This window comes from Cibotium barometz, chromosome 30 (assembly GCF_041138505.1).
Source record: "Cibotium barometz isolate CiBa-2024 chromosome 30, ASM4113850v1, whole genome shotgun sequence".
Lineage (NCBI taxonomy): Eukaryota > Viridiplantae > Streptophyta > Polypodiopsida > Cyatheales > Cibotiaceae > Cibotium > Cibotium barometz.
In genome coordinates this window covers 39,634,041-39,654,834 of record NC_141075.1, presented here as the reverse complement: position 1 = coordinate 39,654,834, position 20,794 = coordinate 39,634,041, and the positions used below count along the sequence as shown (strand labels likewise).

Sequence of the window (20,794 nt, the reverse complement as noted above, 5' to 3'; positions counted from 1 at the left end):
ATCACAATCCCATGCTACAATATTTCTTAGCATTCCACTTATCAAACTTTTCTAATTTTACTCAAGTGTACTATTCAAAAAAAAGTACAATTGCACTATTCAAAAAATAAAGGCACTCACTCTGGAGAACCTTATCTTCTTTTAAAATTTACTCCAATTTCACTATTCAAAAAATAAAGGCACTCACTAATTTGAAGAACCTTCTCTTCAAATAAAAACTTATTAGTATATTTTCTTATCATCAATTTGGTTTATCTTTGATTGAATTATGATCAAACTTCATAATGGGATACATTTTATTTGTCAATCTAGGTGAGTATTATGAGAGGTGGAAAAAGGGTCTTTTCATTGAGACTTAGTAAGGTGTAGTACATACTAAAAAGGAAAAAAGGTACAAGTGCTTGCAAAAAGACGTGTTTAAGCTCTTTTGTGGAATGGGAAAGATGTATTTAAGTTTCTTTTATAGTACAAGGAAAGGTTTCTTTAACATTCAACGATAGAAAAAACATATGCTTTAGTGTATTTCCCATTGTAAAACAATTAAAATTTTAGTTGGCATTGAATTTAACAGTTGAGATTTTCATAATTTTTGTTTTAAACCTTGTTGATGTGTAGATGTTTAATAAGAAAACCTGCCAAGGTCAAGACTTCTTATTAATCAAAACGTTATTTATAGTGCAGAAGGGCTTTTTATTGGCTAAAAGATGTGAACTTTCAAAACCTATCACTAAAACATCTAGAACTTCAACAAATGTAGAGGTTTGAGGTGAAACATTTGAAGATAAACTTTCATCATTAAGGAGATTTATTTTCTTGCATTGGTATCTTGGAAAAGAGACAAGAAAGATTATGCATTGGAATTTGTCAAAACAGTGATGATCTAGTGAGATAGCATCATCATTATGAGCACTAGGGGGGAGAGAGAACTATTAATATTATCATAAGGTTGATGTAGTGAAGTACAAGCAAAGGTTAGCAAAGATTATTTACTAGTTTCCACCATTTATTTAAAAGGCTAGTCTAGTGAAAGACACACAAACAAACAAAAAAAGCTTATTATGCATGCACCAGGTGCAAATCTAAGGAGGTGTAGAAGCACTGTCTCTTCCCCGACTGCTGTTTTCACTCGTATTCTAGCTTCACATCATCGATGGAGATGGGGAAGCTGGTTTGAGATCTTGGGATAATGGTCACGCTGAAGCTATCATCATCTTCTAATCCGAGCTCCTTGAGCACTTCACCGATGCCAAGCCTAAAGTTGGACTTACGAACCCTCTTCTCCTCCCCCACTCTCTTGCCCAGATGGGGCACATTGAAGAAGGAGCCTGCATACTCTGAGATGTCTGACCCTACACTCTCATCTTCATCAGGCAGATTTATAAACACATCAAATTTCACCTTCTCGTCTGTGGGTATCTTCACCCCTTCAAACACCAAGATCTCCTCTTCATAGTCATCGGCTTTCACCTTCTTTGGCCTCTTCACCAGCGCGCTCAGCGTTCTCTCTACCTCCTTGGACTCCCTCTCCTTGTACTCTCTCAAGCCTTCTTTGAATTCGCCGTTTCTGATCCCAGCTGCCATCGCCTGTGCCCTCGACGCTCCTGGCCCTCCATTAACTGCTGCAGTTGCAGTGCTGCTGCTCCTCTTTGATTTCTTGGGCTTTGCCTTTACCCACGGATTAGGGATGTCTTCATACTTGTAACCCAGCTTAGTGGTGTCTAATGCATCGCCAATCCTCACTCTCACCAGCTTTGCATGCTCATCGTAGAACAGGAACGTGGCGTCCAGCCAGTCCCGATCAGTGAAATCTTTTCTCCTCCCACCAAGGCTCTTCCACACCTCCCATAGCCTATCGATGTTGGAGTGGTGGGCAAAGAAGATGGGATCGCGGCCAGCAGAGTAAAGGGCGCCCATGTTTTCATCGTTGGGATTGGCCGGGTCGCCCGTCCAGATGTGAACGGTGCCATGGGGGGTGTTTTCTATGTTGCCGGCGCCGGGACTAGCGGCGTCACCTTGGCGGTACGCCTGGCCAAAGAAGAGGGAGGGAGTTTTAGAGCCAGAGACCATTTGGCGGTACATGAGAGTGTTGTTGGCGGCTAGCTGGGCAGAGGCGGAGAGGCCAGATTCGGTGAAGTTGTAATTTAGGTCAACAACTGTGGGGGCGGCGTGAGCAGGGTTACGATTAGAATCGTAGAGGGCGCTGGAGGGGTCGGTGTAAAGGGGCGGGAGGGTGTTGCCGGAGGCGGAGTCCCAGTTCCAGAAGGGGAGGGCGAAGAAGGGATCGTTTATGAGGCTGGCGAGGATGCGCTCGTGGAAGTAGAGGTACCAGCGGTGCCAAGGGAAAAACAGCCAGGAGCTGTGCACTTGGTACTCTATTGTGGTGCCGTTCTCGTCGTAGGCGGCGTCGCAGAAGGCGCAGTGCACGTTGGCCTGCTGGGAGTATTGGCGCGGGTCCGTCGACGGCAGCTTGCGCAGCAGCTCGTATGCCTTGGTGTATTTTTCAGTGTAATCTTGGCTCACTTTGTGAGCCGGGTGCCTCACCCGCAGCGGCACCCCCTTGGGCAGCTTGTAGTCTGTGATTGTTGTGGAGACAGGGATGCAGCAGTCCACCGACGGAGCCCCGTTGCCTGGATCTATAGGAGTGGTGCACTGCTTCAAGTCCGGCGGCTGCACGGGCGCCGCTAAGGCGGCATTATGGCCAATAAATGGCAGCCCGGCCGCCCCCAGGGTTGAAGCCAGCAGCAGCTGGCGGCGGTCCACACCCTCGTCACTAGAGCATCTAGGTGCGGCAACACGGCGCAGAATTGCATTTGGGGTACGACGCCGACCACCAGGAGCAGAAAAGAAAGCAGCGTGAGAGCTTGAATGCAAGTACGCAAAACCAAGAGAGGCTGAGGACGAGTTGTTGAGAAGAGAGATGCAGCTGAGAGGCTCCATTGAAGCCAAAAAAGGGAAAAAAAAAGGAGCTCCTAGAAACGCTTGCCATCACACTTGATTTATAAGCGGCCTCTGGAGAGGAGGGCAGGGGCGCACTCCCCATGACAGCGGCACGCCCCTGGCGAGCCACTACGAATCCATTATGTTCTCTCTCTACCTTTGAGATTAAACACTAAAATTTGATCACAGATAGAGCTGGCTCTTGAGGGAGATGGCGGGTCAATGATGACTCACGGACTCCTGAACCAAGGAAGAGGAGGACCCTACAAAATACATCCGTGATCCGCCCACACACTACTACAGTGTTCCATATTTTGCAGAACTTAATTGCGGATAACGAACACCTTTCCGAAACACTGTCATCAACCCTGCGGCTGAACAGTACCTGAGTACCTGCGAGTACTGAGCTTTGGCCTGTGTATTGTCACCCCGGAACTTCAAAGAACTCATTACGTTTTTCTTCTCTTCGACCTCTACAGTGTATTCCGATTAATGTTAGAAAGCTCTTCTAGCACGCCTTATTTCCTTGGCCTCCAAAATCCGCAGCAGTATCAGCCCCCCCGCCCCCCCCCCCCCCCCCTCCCCCCAAAAAAAAAACGTCCTTTAATGTCAGGGAAAAAAAAAACCTTCCTTTTTAGTGTATTTTTCACTTCTCAAATCTATTTTGCCAAAGCCTTGAATTTCAAGGCTTTGGCAAAATAGATTTGAGAAGTGCCAAAGCCTTGAATTTCAAGGTTCAAATTTTCGAAAATTTCGTTATAAACTTTGTTTCTTTCAATAAAAAACGTTTTTCTCTCTTAAATAAACTTTATTTGTAACACTCATATGATGAAGAACAATAACATGATGTATGCATAATATACCATGGCTTACATGTATATGAGCTTTTCCAATGGGCCAGAGTTGCCAGACACATGTATATGAACTTTTCCAATGGGCCAGACACAAGACTGACACCCTATCACATACCACCACATGATTCACCACCAAAGTGAAACATTGGGCTCTACTATCTAGTCCTCTTTTCTCTCGGGGGTTTGCTTTCAAAGGAAGCAAAGAACCACTTGGTTGGCTTTATAAAACATTTCGTTATACTTTCCCCTTTAACTTTTTGGTCCGTTTCATCTTAGAAACTTCAAAACCTCTTTTTTTGGGAACTTGTTTTCCAAAGGAAGCAAGGAATTTAGTGATTCTATAAGCCCTTCATTAAAATGTTTTTGTCCACTTTCCCTTGATACATTCCTTTAAAAAATTGGTCCATTTTGTCCAAGATACTTCATAACCTGCTTAACTTGTGAGTATTGAGTTCATATTCCTAGGAACAGCTAATCATACATTCAACTCACATTAGAATAGCACTTTCTCAATTGAGATGTACACATTCTCTCACAATCATATATTCTTGTCATGAATTCTAGGCAAGTAAAGCCAACCTCTACATGCTTATTAAGGTGCACTCAATAGAAATGTATAAACCATTACTATTGGGTTGCTATTTTTAATTTGAGCAAATTCAAATTCATGTACCCCTCTATAGCTTTTGCTGCAAAGTAGACTTATGATTTAACTAAACTGTGGGTGTGTGTGTGTGTGTGTGTGTGTGCGCGTGCGCGTGCGCATGTGCGCATGCACATAAAACATAGACAATATGTACTTTGATTAGAATGTAAAGTTTTTAAGATGCTTGCCTTTATTAAATCATTTCTTAAAGTAGTTTAGGGTGTGTTTTTTATAGAGCATGTTGCTCATAAGATGTGATTAGTTATTTTTGCATCAATATCATGTGTTTTGATTGTTCTTTAGGTTCCAAGGAAGCATTATTATAAAATAATATCTAGTTATAACAACAAGAAACTATTTTTACCATGTATTCTTACCAAATTATTTGATGTTTGCATGAGATTATGTCTATATTCATTCTTTAATATGGTATATAATCTCCAAAGTCTTAATATAACTCATGAGGCAATAGAAACATGATTTTGTTAATGATTACAAGATTAATAGAAAGAGGTTTCCAAATCCCTCTCCTCCCCTCAATGTCCACTCCCATAGGTGAACTACCTCTTCAGTCCAACACTGAGTCGATGAAGATGACGCTCCAAAAAATCTCTCCCAAGAACCTTTTGTAAAAATATGTGCACAATTATACTGTCAATGACGAGGGGAAGTAGTAGACAAGCTCCACTTCTCCATCCATGATAAGCTCGCGCATATAATGATATTCTATCTCAATGTGCTTTGTACGAGCATGAAACATCGAGTTCCTGGGGGCAATCGTCACATGAAACTTTGCTTATTGTGCATAATAACATTATCACTTCCCTTGAGCAACACCCATCTCTCTTAAAATCCTTCTCAACAAGACTGCTTCACATGAAGCAAATCATGATGCCCCCTTGTAGTCAGCCTATGTCTAGAAGAAAGTGCCACTGTAGACTACTTCTTGCAAATCTAAGATGTAAACCTAATCAAAAAATAGTAAGGCTAGAAGTAGATTATTTGCTATCACGATCTCCTACCCAATCTGAGTCACAAATCCAATCAAGGTATCACCAGATGTGTAAGTGATTACATACCCAATGGCACCTTTGATGTACTTTTAAACCCACATCCATGCCTTCTATAGTGGTTCTCTAGGAGCTACTTTGAGAACATTCTAAGAACACCAACTGCAAAAAGCTGATGTAAGATCATGTATTGCACAGAAAGATCAAACACCCACTATCATCTCCAGTGGAGAAGCATCTTCCATAGATAGCTTCACATCAACCTCCATGGGTGTAACCATGAAATTGCACTTAGCCACATGAAAAATACCATCATAATTTCTATTACATACTTTTACTGATAAATGAAGATTACATTTGACTCTTGCCATACCTTAATCCCCAAACAGAAATGCACAAGCCTAAGATTTGTCATTTTAGACTATGAACTTAACATCTCTTATGTCTATTGGATCTTCTCTTCATAGTTTCCCATCATTAATAAGGTCATCCATATATAGAACAATTATCATGTACTTGCTCTACTAAGAGAAAATTATACAATTTTACATCTGTCGGACTTTTAAAAGGACCAATCATTTACAAAGAAAGAATATATCCATTGGTATCACACTCGGGGAGCTTATTTTAACCCATATAATGCATTTTGGATTTTACACACTTTGTGCCACATAAAACTCCTCCTTGAGATGGCCATTCAAAATGCTAAGTTCACATCCATTTACATTACTAGCCACTGACCATGAGCAACCAAGGCTAGTATTGTATGGGTAGTAGTCAATCTAGATGTGTGGGCGAATGTCTCCTGAAAGTCAAACCCTTTGACTTGTGCAAAGGATAAGCCTTCACTTATATTTATCCTTGTACTTATCCAATGCGCTATCAGACCTGTACTTAGCCTTCCAAACCACTAGTGCTAATAACCTTCTATTATGCAAAAGATTTGAACTATGGTTTCTCATAATTGAGTGTGGAGATGTCAAGCTCAATCAGAGCTGACACTCACATGACGTGCCTGGGTGACCGTTCCACATTTACATCACTGGTGCCTTTGGTAGCCGACATGATGGATCTTCGCCAGTGATTCTATAGCTGGACTACACCTACATAGTCCACCCCCACAGATTCATGGCATACTTATCTTACTAGCTCACCTACTTATTAGCATGTTCACATTATGGACCACTTGTACATATAGTACTCTAGTACTTATGTTGGTTTTCACTTATCTTTTGTAGACCTCTTTTGAGTAGAGAGAAGAAGAAGATTTCAAACCACCCCCACAGATTCATGGCATACTTATCTTACTAGCTCACCTACTTATTAGCGTGTTCACATTATGGACCACTTGTACATGTAGTACTCTAGTACTTATGTTGGTTTTCACTTATCTTTTGTAGACCTCTTTTGAGTAGAGAGAAGAAGAAGATTTCAACCTTCCATCCTTGTACGTGTGTGTTCTATTATTGTGTGAGTGTGTGTGTGCTTGCAAAAGAGCTCAAGCTCTCATGTGTGATGCACAATACTTTGTAATTCAATTTTGAGACCAGATTTGCATTTCAACCTTATTTCGGCCACTGTAAGTTGCTTTCAAGGAGTTCTAAGACGTTCTGGTTGAGAACTGTCTTTACTTGAAACCTGGTTATTGTAGTGTAGCAATGCATTTTAGGAGTGCAAACGGTGTTTGCACATATATTCCTGATCTTGGGTGTATGTATATATACTCTCGTCTTATCTAATTACATATATGTTGTACAAAAATACCACTACGGTAGTCACAGAAGATACTACGCTATGTTACAGGTTACATGCAAAAATTGGTTGTTGTTTCTGGTTGTTGCAAGCAAACATGTGTGACGACGACGAACTCAATCAGATTATAAATAAGAAGCTAGACAAAAATAACTTCCATGCTTGGAAGTTCAAAATGACCAATTTCTTGATGGGTAAAGGATTAATTTCTTGATAGGGGTAAAGGATTTTACCACTATGTCAAAGGAGACAACGAGAAGCTTCAGAGTTTCCTAAAGAGAATGCCACTCCAACAGATATAAAGGCATTCAACGACTAGAACGAGGGTGCAAGTAAAGTCATGTATTGGCTTTCACTCCTTATCATAGACACAATAATAGGACACATACAAGACGACAGCACTCCAGTAATTGCATGATAGAATCTAGTGTGCAGATGTTCTAAACCAACACAAATGTAAGGAAACTGTAGCTAAAACAAGAGCTGGATATTGTGGAGAAAAAAAGTATATCTATTAATTAAGTATGCTTTAAAGCTCAAGGACATTGTTGAATCCCTTGGGCCTATCAATGTATCGGTAGAAGATAATGATTTAGTGAGCATCTATCTGAATGGGCTTAGGAAAGAGTAGTACAAGCCATTCAAGGCCTCCATTATAGTCATGGAGAATGTTCCCAACTTTCAGGACTTAGTGTCTATGTTGATCATAGAAGAAAAGTCTCTTGGAGGAATCTTCTTCACAAATTAAGAACACACCGAACATGCCTTCTACTCCAATTCAAGTAGATGTGGAGGTAGAGGTCATGGTCAAGGCCAAGGTGGTGGCCGACATGGAAACTAGAATCATGGACAATAATAATCTGATGATTTGCAGGACAGCAACAAACACACACAAGTGGAAGAGGCCATGAAAATTAGAACAAACATAACAATTAGGAACAAATTCTAGATATTGCTATTATTGTGGCATGAAGAATGGGAAGTTGCAGCAAAACAATTATGCATCTTCAAGCAAGCATACTGAAGATAAATATGAGCATTTATTTGTTATGTAGTACAACACAATGACTGCAGATATATCCACAAATGTTAATGATGTATGATATGTGGACTCTAGAGTCTCTAACCACATGATATGTCATGGTGAGTGGTTTAGAGATGTGAAGAACTTGGAAAAACCAGGTTATATAGAGATAACACAGCTCATCCTATTACTCATATTGGAAATGTCCCATTAGCTATGTAGGATGGCAAGATAAAGTACTTGTCTGATGTACTTCATGTACCCAACATCACAAAGAACCTAGTTTATGTTGAGCAGATGATTGAGCAGGGTTTGCTGGTACGTTTCAACCCTGATGGTTGCTATGTAGAAGACTTAAAGAACAAATGTTGTTTGGTTACAAATGGCAAGAGAGTAGCATTAGGACTTGTTTGGGGTCTTCTTGGGCCCTTTAATTTTCCCCAAGCCTAATGACAGTCATTAAGGAGTGGTGCAATGGGAGAAGGCCATGTGGAGAAAAATGTTGGGTTTCCCTGTCCCTAATATGTAGGGGTCAAACTTGAATCATACCATTTTTTTTAAAGAAATTGGGCTGAAAAATGCAAAATCTTTCAATAAAATCAAATTTCCCACCTTTTTTTTAATAAAGACAGCTCAAACTGGCATAAATGACCCCACCTCAAAAAGTGGGCTAGGGCCAAAAACACCCCCCCATCATTATCCCTCATTTAAAGCTACTTTTCCCTCTCCCCACTCCCTCTTCCTCTCTCTAAAACTAGCAATTCGGTTTTGAGTCTCTCTCTAACTAAAAGAGTCTTTTTTTGGCCTCCTCCCTCCCCATTCTGCCTTCCCCTTCCCTCCTAAAGTTAGATCTATCTTTCTGTGCCTTCTTGGCTATGGAAAGCTTGGAAAACAGTCCACTTTTCCCCCCATCAAGTCCATCCTCTCTTGCTTGCACACATTCTTCACTCTCCTCTTGCTAGCTTATACACATTCTTGACTCCTCTTGCCAGCTTATATGCTCTACTAGCATTAGGTTGCAGAGATCTTCTTGGCTATGGAAAGCTTGGAAAACAGTCCACTTTTTTCCCCATCAAGTCCATCCTCTCTTGCTTGCACACATTCTTCACTCTCCTCTTGCTAGCTTATACACATTCTTGACTCCTCTTGCCAGCTTATATGCTCTGCTAGCATTAGGTTGCAGAGATCTTCTCACACACCTACAACTTCATAGCATTTAGCTTAATCGGTTAGCCAAGCACAATGAGTCGCCAACCTCGTTCAAGGGTGGAGTCCTTTAGCAGTAGCAACGAACAAGACGACACTGGCTTGTGGGTTACAAGCACCTTTGCAAAAGGAATGTGGGTGACGATGCATCTAAGCACAAGGGGAGCCCACAAAGTCTCTCGCAGATACATAGGGTTAAAGTCATACCATTGGAAGGGTTGCATAGTGGATCTCAAGCAGGGGGCTGACGGAAGCAAGCAGGTGATGATCCAACACGTCTACAAGGCATCGCAAATCCGTGTTGACAATGCCAATCACAAACGCTTTCCTGCAAATTGTAAGTTTTATTTGTGCTTCTTGTTTTATGGGCTGCACTGAGACATGCTAATATCATTTCATGTTACGGAAGCTTGATTTTTTCAAGTGTGTTCTTGTAATGTTCTGTGCAGACATCTTTCCGTCGACGTTTGTGGAATGGGAGCCTTTAGAGGCCCTTTCTGGAACCTTTGAGGCGCACCACTTTGAAATCGGCAAGCTACTATATACTGGTTGTTCGGCATCAGAGCTTTTAGAGCGCTCATTTTTCTTCTTTCATGCAGAGTATATTGTACCCACGTCAAGAGATGGTTCTGGGACTCTACGGAGGCTCCCTACACCAAGTCTCACGGACCATGATTGGCCAAAGCCTGACAATACTTTGGTTGCACTAACCAGACGTCGGATTGAGATTGATGTGTGCAATGCAATGAAGTGCACCTATGGGTCACATCGTGCGACTCTCACGTTCTTCATGCCTTTACATTTGTTTGTGTTTTTGTTCAAGGAGGCTGATGTTCACCGGACTCCTACAATGTGGATTGCAAAGGGAGGCACAGTAATGAGTGCCTTTCTGCCACCTTCGTGGGATTTGAAGGTTATTCAACATCAGGGTGACAAGATAAAGTGCATGGTGGTGTCGGAGAAGATGGTCGTTCGGTACCAGCTTGGAAAGCAACAACTCTCTATTATCTTTCCTTACAGACGTTGGAAGCTGACTGGAGGCGAATGGCAAGCACTCGATTCGGACATCAACGATGCAGAACAGCTTGATGTACATGTTAGCATGCAAGCTGATGTGTGGGATATCGTAGTAAATGCTGATTGGAATATGGCGAACCTAAGGGAGTACTTAGGCCTTAGGTTTGCACTGAAAGGTGACTTTTCATTTGTGATTGATAACACACCTCTACGTAAGAGGAAAGAGGCATCTTACTTTTGTAAAAGCATTCCCTTCCCTAGATGTATCCATATCAAGCAAACTATGTAACAGATTTTGAGAGATTAATTCAAAACAATTTTGGCTACTCGCAATTTGCGTTCAATTTTGTGCACTTTTAAGTTATGTCGCGTGTTTTTATTTTTTTGGAGGTTTTAAGTGAATTTTTAAACATAAAAAAAGTTTTAAAGACCTCTTTATAAGTCACTTTTGGCCACTTTGAGTTCATCTCCTCACTCTCGGCATCTTTGCGGTCCCCTCGCCTTCTTCGCTACTCAAGCATGGCCACCCCCGCCCAAGCTCTCCTATCTCAATTGCACAAGCTTGACCTCGGTCACTTGATCGAGAAGCTTGCACCCATCTTAAAGACATCTATTGACATGGAAGGCACCGCCGAACTCCATAATGATGTTTTTGGGGCATTCACTAGCTACATGGACACATACATGGCTGAATATTGTGTCAACTTTGAAGACGAGGAGGGGACTTGGGTGCCTGTGGATCTTATCAAGCATACCTACAAAGCGGACAAAAATTTCAGGTTCAGGCTTGCAAGATTCCTCAAAGGCCTTAGTAGCACATATCTAAGGGAGGAGGAAGAAGATAACCTGGTAGGTCTTGGAATGGGCAACATCGGCACAAGTTTTTTGAGGTGGGACATGACTCTTGCCCTCCTGATCTTGGAGGGAATAGAGAAAAGCAAGGGAAAGAGGAAGGCCACTCCTCCAAAGAAAGCCACACCTTATCTCTTGATCAAGGAAGCTGACCCAAAGGAGGAGATTGTCACCCCAGTGCAAGAAGCATCTCTTGCACTTGTGACTCTGGCGGAAGAGCCGCAAAGCTGAGGCTGTGAAACGGGACATCGAAGGGGACGATGTCATGGATGAAGTTCTAGAGCTCGAAGTGCAAACTCTACACCCCATCATAGTAGAAGGTGTAGAGTTCTTATTTTTGGATGACATCGCCCATGTCCTTGGGCTGCACCAGGATGAAACTCTCTCAGTCATTGCTATGTACGCGGGCATGCGAGACACACAACAGCCGTCCAAAGATGATGACATCCGCATTGACTTCAGTTCCACAGATGTCACAAAGGTGCTTGCGCTCCCAGAAAATCATGCCTCAATAGAGTCCCTTGTGGCAGAGACTCTTGTACAAATATCCCAGTGCAAGGATTTCTACGAGAGTGTGCCAGAAACTAGCTTTGCCCCTCACAAGCCGCTTGCCATTTCGGATTCCGTCAGCCTCGGGAGCATCAATATTAGTGATGCAGACCTTGCGGATCATGATGATGCCACTGAGGTAGTACACCCAATTTCTTCCCTTCTTAATTTGTAATTTTTTGAAATCTCATTCTTCTATCTACTTTGTAGACCGCAAGAGAAATGGACTGGTTCGCAAGCCGAAAGGGTGGAGCACGAAAGGAGGTGGAGGGGAAAGATGCTGCGCTATGGCACTACATCCCGAGCTTCAATGCCGAGATGCTTCGCGTGATTCACAACGACTTTTCAAATGATGCGCAAGCTGAATTTTTGAAGTGCAGAGCCCTAAGCGCCATCCTGTCTGAAGCCCCTATAGCCCAAAATGCCCATAAATGTATTCTTGTAAATAGGGAAGCAGCTATCTATAGCTTTGGTGATAAAAGTGCAGGGTCTTTCCTAGGATTTTGTGGCCTTAGCCTTGGACAAGGCATCACTGATGCCAAAGAGATAGCCGAACGCATTGGTGACAAACCATCAGTAAAGACTCTCACCCACGAGGCTTTCACCAAGCTCATCAAGCGAGTTGGCTAGATCCAATGTACTCATTTGCCTTTTGTGAAAATCAAACAATTAATGACATCAAGATGTTTTTCGAGCTGATTTTAAGTTTTATCTTCTTGATGTGTTTATATGTTGTTGTCATGTCCTGTCATGATGTTTCAATCAATTTTTGTGAACGCTCGTCTGCCACCACCCGTCCGACTTTGGCTCGACTCGACGGGCCGATTTCTCCTGCGTATGGCCCCAAAAGGGTAGATCAGATGTGCGGGGTGCGCCGGGGCTGACGGGGGGGGCCGATGGTCGCACCGTGGAACCTGTGTGCCACGGAGCGACTTTTGCCTGTTTTGCCCCAAAAGGGTAGATCAGATGTGCGGGGTACGCCGGGGCCGGAGGGGGGGGGGGCGGTGGTCGCGCCGTGGAACCTGTGTGCCACGGAGCGACTTTTGCCTGTTTGACCAGGGTCAAACAGGCAAAAGTCGCTCCGTGGCACACAGGTTCCACGGCGCGACCACCGCCCCCCCCCCCCCCCCCCCGCCGTCGGCCCCGGCGCACCCCGCACATCTGATCTACCCTTTTGCAAAAGTCGCTCCGTGGCACACAGGTTCCACGGCGCGACCACCGGCCCCCCCCGTCGGCCCCGGCGCACCCCGCACATCTAATATACCCTTTTGGGGCCATACGCAGGAGAAATCGGCCCGTCCCTGGTCAAACAGGCAAAAGTCGCTCCGTGGCACACAGGTTCCACGGCGCGACCACCGGCCCCCCCCCCCCCCCCCCCGTCGGCCCCGGCGCACCCCGCACATCTGATCTGCCCTTTTGGGGCCATACGCAGGAGAAATCGGCCCGTCGAGTCGAGCCAAAGTCAGACGGGTGGTGGCAGACGAGCGTTCACATGAGGTCGAATGTACGTAGCGACAACAATTACATGCAAAAGACTACAATTACCTTGACAAGACGACAATCACTTGCAATAGAAAATAACTTTTTTGAAAATAGACATGGTTTTTCATTAATCAAATTGAGATTACAAAACACGGATTTTTTGCATTATAAAGGCTTCCCCTATCTAGTGAAATAGAGCGTCCTCTCCACGGATACGCCTAGCTAGACGAAGATCAGATGGCTTCAAAGTGACACGCTTTGCATGCACCATGCACAAAACCGCGTCTTGGAAAAGCGAAACCAAAATATCCTCGGCACCTTGCAGAGCGCCTAGTGCCGCCGCTTGCACACGATTGACATCCTGGCGCTGGTCGTGGATAATCTCTTTGACGAGACGCCCAAAAGGTGCCTTCGGAATAATTGGTGTGCAGGTCTTCTGATATTTGCAAATTTCTCTAAGGGCAACTGTCCCTGGTCTCCACCTTTGCTTCTTCTGCATTGTTGGGGGCGGTGGTGCTTGCGCGTGGCGAGTCCAAGCTGGTGTGTCATTTTTGAACTTTTGTCGCTGCTCTTGGAAGTTATCAGAAGGGGGTTCTGTGCGTTTAGGAATGGTTTTCCCCTTCTTAGCCTTTGCAGGTGTTGGAGTTTTCTTTGCCTTTACAGATGGAGTCTTCTGAGCTGCTCTCTGCTCTGCCTCCTTCCTTACTCGCTCCTCTTCATCTTTCCTTTCTTTTTCCTCACGAAACCTCCGTGTGTTTGCTGCCCTGGCTTCTCGTTCAAGCTTTTGTCTCTTATTTTCTACTTCCTCAGCAGCTGAGAGTTTTCTCTTTCCTTTACCAAGTGCACGAGCCAAGACTCTGTCTAGCATTGCATTGAGAATCCTATTACTCGGCAGGTGCTCCCTTTCTACTGTGTCTTCATTTCTCCTCTTTGTATATTCTGCTCGAAGACTTTGTATAGCCGCTTCCAAAATTGTGTCATCTTCGTATCCGGCCATTCGCAGGTCAGCAACAAATCCGCAAGCTTTTCTGTTAAGCCAATCCTCCTCCGTAGCAAAGAATGCTAATCTTCTCTCGTTGCTTGCGGTGGCCTGAGCTTCTTCTACAGCCTTCTTATCTGCCTCCGCCTTCCTAACTGCCTCGTCTTCTTTCGCCTTCTTGGCAGCCTCATCCTCCTATGCCTTCTTTGCTGCCTCGTCCTCCTCCTGTGTTCTGACGGTCTCTTCGGCTTCTTTTCTTGCTCTCTCAGCTGCCTCCATGTCCTCTGCTTCTTTCTGTAATCTCTCCGCTTCTTGGCGTTCTTGAGCTTCTTAGGCCTCTCGCTCAAGCCTCACACGCTCAGCTTCCAGATCCATTTGGGCTTGTGGGTAAATGTTTGGGATTTCAGTTCTATGTGCCACCGGTAAGGGCCCAAGGTCTTTGAAAATGTCATCCTGCGTATTGGAGGGAGGATCATTTGGGGGCTCCATGTGCGTGAGATATTAGTGCACGAGCGAGAGAGAGAGAGAGAGAGAGAGAGAGAGAGAGAGAGAGAGAGAGAGAGAGAGAGAGAGAGAGAGAGAGAGAGAGTCAAGGGGAGAGGAAGAGAGAGAGCTCACAAGTCAAGACTTTTAAAAATGACTATAAAACTCACTGATATTTATAGGGGGCTAAAATTACAAAAAAGTCAATTTACAATGAACGCGCCAAAAAGTGACGAACAAGAATTATTGGGTGGGTAACCACACGCGGCCATTTCTTAGTCGACCACTGTGCCATTGCCTCGCTCTTTCATGTGCCATTGATGCATTGCACCCTTCTCTTTCGCCTTGCACCTACCACCTTCATGATTTTGCGCCTCAAAGACAAATTTCCGGCTCGCTTTTGGGCCTTTCTCCCAGTAAGTGCACGGTAAAACCAATTGAACATTTCCTGAAACGCATTGCTGCGAACCTTGCCACCGCCATGACCCGTGTTCTTAAAATAGGCCGCCTTGGCTTGGTAATGTGATCGTTCCATGCCTTGGTTGCTCCAGAGTGCAAGAGACCCATATTCATCTAGAAAGAAGGAACTGTGCGCATAGAGAATATGCATGTAGTGTGTTATATGAGTTTCCCCCCAAGCATCGATCATTTCTTTTGTGAATCTGTCAATCGAAGTCTTGAATGTAGCTATCTCTGCTTCATCAAGATACGGGCGCTCAAGAAGTCTCATCATCTCATCACAAGCTTCCCACACATGTGCACGCTTCAATCCTAGTGTCGCCTCATTGCCTCGATAGGTTGTTACATCACAAATCTGCTTCCATAATTCAAAATGTGTATGGCTTTGAGCCTCACCATAGTTTGAGAGCAGGTGTCTTGCTTTTGCACCACCCATACATATCTTATTAGGGTTATCTTGGGTACTTGATGGGTTTTTGCGATCCTTAGAGAGGGTGACAGCACCTGCGTGAAGCCCCACGGATGATAAAACAACTTCAAGCTCTTGGATGCCATGTTCTCGCCGTGACTCTGGCTCCATGTTCCAAGCATAATTGATGTGGAGCATCAACAATTTGTCCAGAATTCTAAGTCTTGCGTGCAAGGTACACACATGTACTCGCGACAGTGGAATTGAAAGAATAGGATTCCAAGTAGCATCCTCCTCTGCGCGAGATGGTGCCTTGCTTTGATTGCAGCTCATAATTCCATTGAGCCAGACGTGCATACCCTTCCCTTTTTGTAATTGATTTGAGCCCTTTGCACTTGCCTGCTTACGACCTTTCACCTTGGTTGCTTGTTTGGCCTTCCCCACTGCGACACTTGGCATCCTTGGATGACAACAAAAGATGCATGGAAACAAAGTGTTAGCACCGCTTTTAGTTCCCAACATGCATTTGAGGGTCTTGAGATCACCACCAAGGTGCCACTCTATTTCAAAGTGACCAGTGCCAGGCACATGCAAGACTTCACCATTTGATTGCCTGTGTATCACTCCTTGAATACCTGTACGGGTGAAGTACCACCTCAGACTGTCATGGTCCTCGTGCGGAAGGGTCCATGCCGCCTACCACCATATGTTCTTCTCAGACTGCACTCCAAAGTAATCTTGCTTGCATCGCTTTGTGTGCAAGTTATTCTCCGCATCACCTGTTTCATCTTCGCCGTCTAAGCTCTTTCGCTTCAATGCCCTGCTCATGAGTGTCAGACTTGTACGTTCCACCCTTTGGCCCTTTACAACCTTACATTCATCCAATTTGAGGACAAATATAGCCTTTCCATCCGTCTCCTCTAATGTCATATCATAAAACTGAATCATAGCTCGTTGAAGCGCCTCCACCTCGACGTAAACATTGTTAAACTTGTTGTAAGCAAAATCTTTTGAATTTGACATTGGCATGCTACCATCCACCCACCATCTGTAGCCGCCTAGCAAGTCGGCAATATTGTTGTTTGCTGACTTCCTTGCCATAACTATACTGTATGGTGTTGGAAGTATAGATCGTGTCATTTCTTTGCCTCGTAGACGTGCTGTGATGCAAGTATACAAAGCCATGTATCCCTTATCACTGATACCTGCTGTGTCGCACACAGTGAGCATGTCAACGGGACTGACAATCTGCTCGAATTCCTTGAGAAAATACTTTTGAATCCTATCACGCAACGCACCATTTACTGGATTGGTTATCATATTGATTACTTTCTGCTCTGGAATAATGTGCTCAAGGATAGACTCCTCAGTATTGGAACAACCTAATATTGCTTTAGCACATTCCCTGGACATCACATAGTTCAGAGTCAATGACATAACTATATGAAAAAGGAATGTAATGCTAGTTTTGAAGCTGTGATTACCTTGTTTGACGCACACGTCGCTTGCGAGCCCCCCCATCTTTGGAAAGAAGACTCAGAGGCTTGCGCTTTCGCTGCCTTGCATTATATCCCACGGGAAGGTGAGTGAAATGATCGACACGTCGGCGAAGGTTCCGAGTTGAGTTTCGAAGACGGAGATAGTTCTCTATAGCTCGATCCCTGCTTTCCACACCTTCATCAAGCTTCATCTTTTGCTCTGCATCCTCCTTCTCTAAATCCTTGACTCGAGCCAGCATATGTTCCTTTGTGGCCATGAAAGTTGACGCACATTCTTCCTTTTCTGCCTTGCATAATTTTAGAAGCTTCCTGAGGTGATTTTGATTTGAGAGTTCCTGCAAGTACAAAGAATAGAGCCTCTGACAGTACCCTAAGAAACCATTATAACCATCACCCAAGAAGCGTACGACCTGCGTGATATTACGAAAAGGGGGAGGTGCACCAGTCTGTGGATCAAGGGGATAAATGCTTCCATCAGTCCAAAGATCAATGGCTTTTGCACCTTGAAGTCGTAGCACCTCAGTAGGAATACATCCCTTCGTTCGATTACTTCGCATTGTGGCATACTCCTCGTCTAAGTCCAGGTGCAAGCGAAACTTTGATTGCTTGTTGGTGATGTCCCGTAGAGCCATTGTACCTAGCAAATGGAGATGGAGATGTAGATGGATACAGAGATGGAAAAGTGGATGGTGATGGAGATGATGGAGATGGAGGATGGAGGTGGAGGATGGAAATGTGGATGGTGATGGAGGAGATGAAGATGGAGATGGTGATGGAGATGGAGGTGGAGGAGATGCAGATGGATACAGAGATGGAAATGGAGACCTTGAGGAGATAGATATGGAGAGCTTGCTAGTGATGGAGATGGAGAGCTTCAGCTTGCAAGGATGTGTAGATCTGTACCTTCACAGGAGGGGATGGTGAGCTCTTCCATGAGAGCTGGTGGAGAGGATGATAGATATGGAGAGCTTGCTAGTGATGGAGATGGAGAGCTTCAGCTTGCAAGGATGTGTAGATCTGTACCTTCACAAGAGGGGATGGTGAGCTCTTCCATGAGAGCTGGTGGAGAGGATGATGGAGTAGGAGGTCCAAATCTGCAGGCCATGGCTCCTAGAGAGAGAAAAAGAAGCCCTTACCCAAGTAAAACACCCTAAACGCGTTTTAGAGAGAGAGTGTAGAGAGAGAGTGGGATCTGCAGCACCTCCAAAAAGGGAGGGAACAAAGTGACGTAAATTTTCAAACATTCTTTGTGAAAGGTACTTCACTACAAGACAAAAAGGCAGTTAGGTCCATATTCCTTCCCAAGGACAGAAGATCGAATGATTAGATCACCTTTTGGCCTATTTTCTTTTTTGTAGAAAAGGAAAAATGCATTTTCAGGCCTAGGCCACTAGCTTGGTCAAAGCTTGATTAGCATTTTAAGCATTTCACTAAGTGTCCAAATAAAAGGGCCCAAGAAGACCCCAAACAAGTCCTAATGACATAATGTTTACTTTGGATATAAGCATGCCTAAGGTCAAAGCTACTATGTTTACACAAGGTGCAGGCGTTGTGATAGGTTTACCAAAGTTTAAGGTAGTTGGAATGCATAAGGTTTGTGAAGCATGTCAATTTGGGAAGCAAACAAAGAAGGTATATCCACATGACAGAAATGTAAGCAAGAGGGCACTTAATGTGGAGCACACAAATATATGGGGGCCGACAAAGACGGCATCAATGGGGGGATGTTGCTATTATGTATCTTTCATTGATGATCACACAATGAAGATGTGGGTGTACTTCATGAAAAAGAAAAGTGAAGTGTTTACTCACTTTTAGAATTTTAGAATGTTATGATTGAAAAACAAACAGGTTTGCAGATTAAGTGCTGGTGTTGCTGAGAAGTTTCTCGTACATTAATGTGGCTGAGAAGATCATGCCTCATCATTATTGGGTTAAAGTAGTTGCGACTATAATCTACATTATGAACAGGACCCCCACCATAGCAACAGTGCATGGTATGACTCTAGAGGAGAAGTACAGTGGCTGAAAACTAGATTTGTCACATCTAAAAGTTTTTGAATGCATTGCATATGTACATTTTCCTGATGAGATTCGCAGTAAGGTAGATCCAAAGGGTGAAAATGTGTTTTCATTGGTTACTCCCTTGAGAAAAATGGGTATAGATGTTATAACCTTGTCACACATGAGATGAGGGTGAGTAGTAGGGATATTATATTTGATGAGATAAGGAGCTGGTATGTAAAAGACTCGATTGGGACTGATGCATAAGAATAGATGGTTGCACAAAATGTAGGTCAACGATCACAGTCGTTGAGTGGATTGAGAGAGTCCTCTAGCAACAGTGGTTCTATTCATAGACCATGGATTGCAGACAATATCAAAATGTCAGTCCTGCAAATTTAGCATGTGCATCACATAAAGGCAAAGATAAGGTCGATGAGCCCCTTGGTATGTGTGACATTGCAGTAGGGCATTCATTTGGTGATAGAGCGTCTAGTGGCTCAAAGTAGAGCCTTAATGAGGAGTTTGGGATTCTAGCTATCAGGACACCTAGTGTAAGGAAGGTTAAGGCAGCCGAGAGGATACCATGGAAAGATCCAAGACCACGAGTCAAATAGGGTGAAAAATCCCGTTCAGAGATTGATGTATAATGGTTATGTAGCTTACCATTATTCATACATAGCAAAGGTTGTGCAAGGTGTTGAACCCACATGTTTTGAGAATGCTATTGGGCATACACATTGGGATATAGCCACCACGGATGAAGAAATGACTGCATTGGATATAGCAATGGATGAATTGCATTGGATGTAAGTAAGACATGGGAATTGGTGTCCTTTCCAAAGGGTAAAAAGGCCATCAGATGTAAATGGGTGTACAAAGTGAAGCACAACTCAAATGGAAACATTAGCAGGTACAAAGGTATATTAGTTGTTGTTGCTAAAGGTTATGATCATACCTATTATAAGGAGACATTCAGCCCAATTACCAAGATGGCAACTGTGAGGTATGTAATTACAGTGGCTACATTAAAAGGTTGGGTCTTACATCATATGGATGTAAAGAATGAATTCTTGCAAGTGTATTTGGGCTAGCCACCTAGTTATGAGGATTTAAGTCACCCATATTATGTGTGCAGGTTGTGTAAAGCCTTGTATGGTCTAAAATAAGTGCCGAGAGCATGGCATGATAAAATCATAGAGTATCTTGTCACTATTGGTTTTCATATAGCAAATGTACATCATTCACTCTATATGTAAAAGAGTGATAAGGGGATTGTCATCATTACCATTTATGTGGATGACTTAATTATTAAGAATGACAATGAGCAGAAAGTTGGGCATATGAAGGGTCTCCTCAAGAAGAAGTTTGATATATGAAGTATTTGGGTGAGTTGAGATACTTTCTTGGCATTGAGGTCATCAGGACGCGTGAGGGCATATGGTTGTCACACAGCAATAGTACGCTTTGGGCATGTCCAAATATGATATGGTTAACTGTAAGCCTATTTTTGTACCACTGGATCAGAATGGCAAGCTGAGTGTGAATACAGGTGAGATGCTGGAGAATCCCACTATGTCCAAGAAGATACTGGTAAACTTAGCTTGATCTACATGACGAGATCACTAGGCC

At 43.7% G+C, this 20,794-nt stretch overlaps 1 pseudogene across 1 annotated transcript; it reads right to left on the bottom strand.

Moving 5' to 3' along the window:
* Positions 1–916: 916 nt before the first annotated feature.
* LOC147621474 (polyphenol oxidase I, chloroplastic pseudogene) lies at positions 917–2,981 on the bottom strand (annotated as a pseudogene). Its single transcript, XR_015269836.1, has one exon. The product of XR_015269836.1 is annotated as a polyphenol oxidase I, chloroplastic pseudogene (transcript).
* Between the last annotated feature and the right edge of the window lie 17,813 nt (positions 2,982–20,794).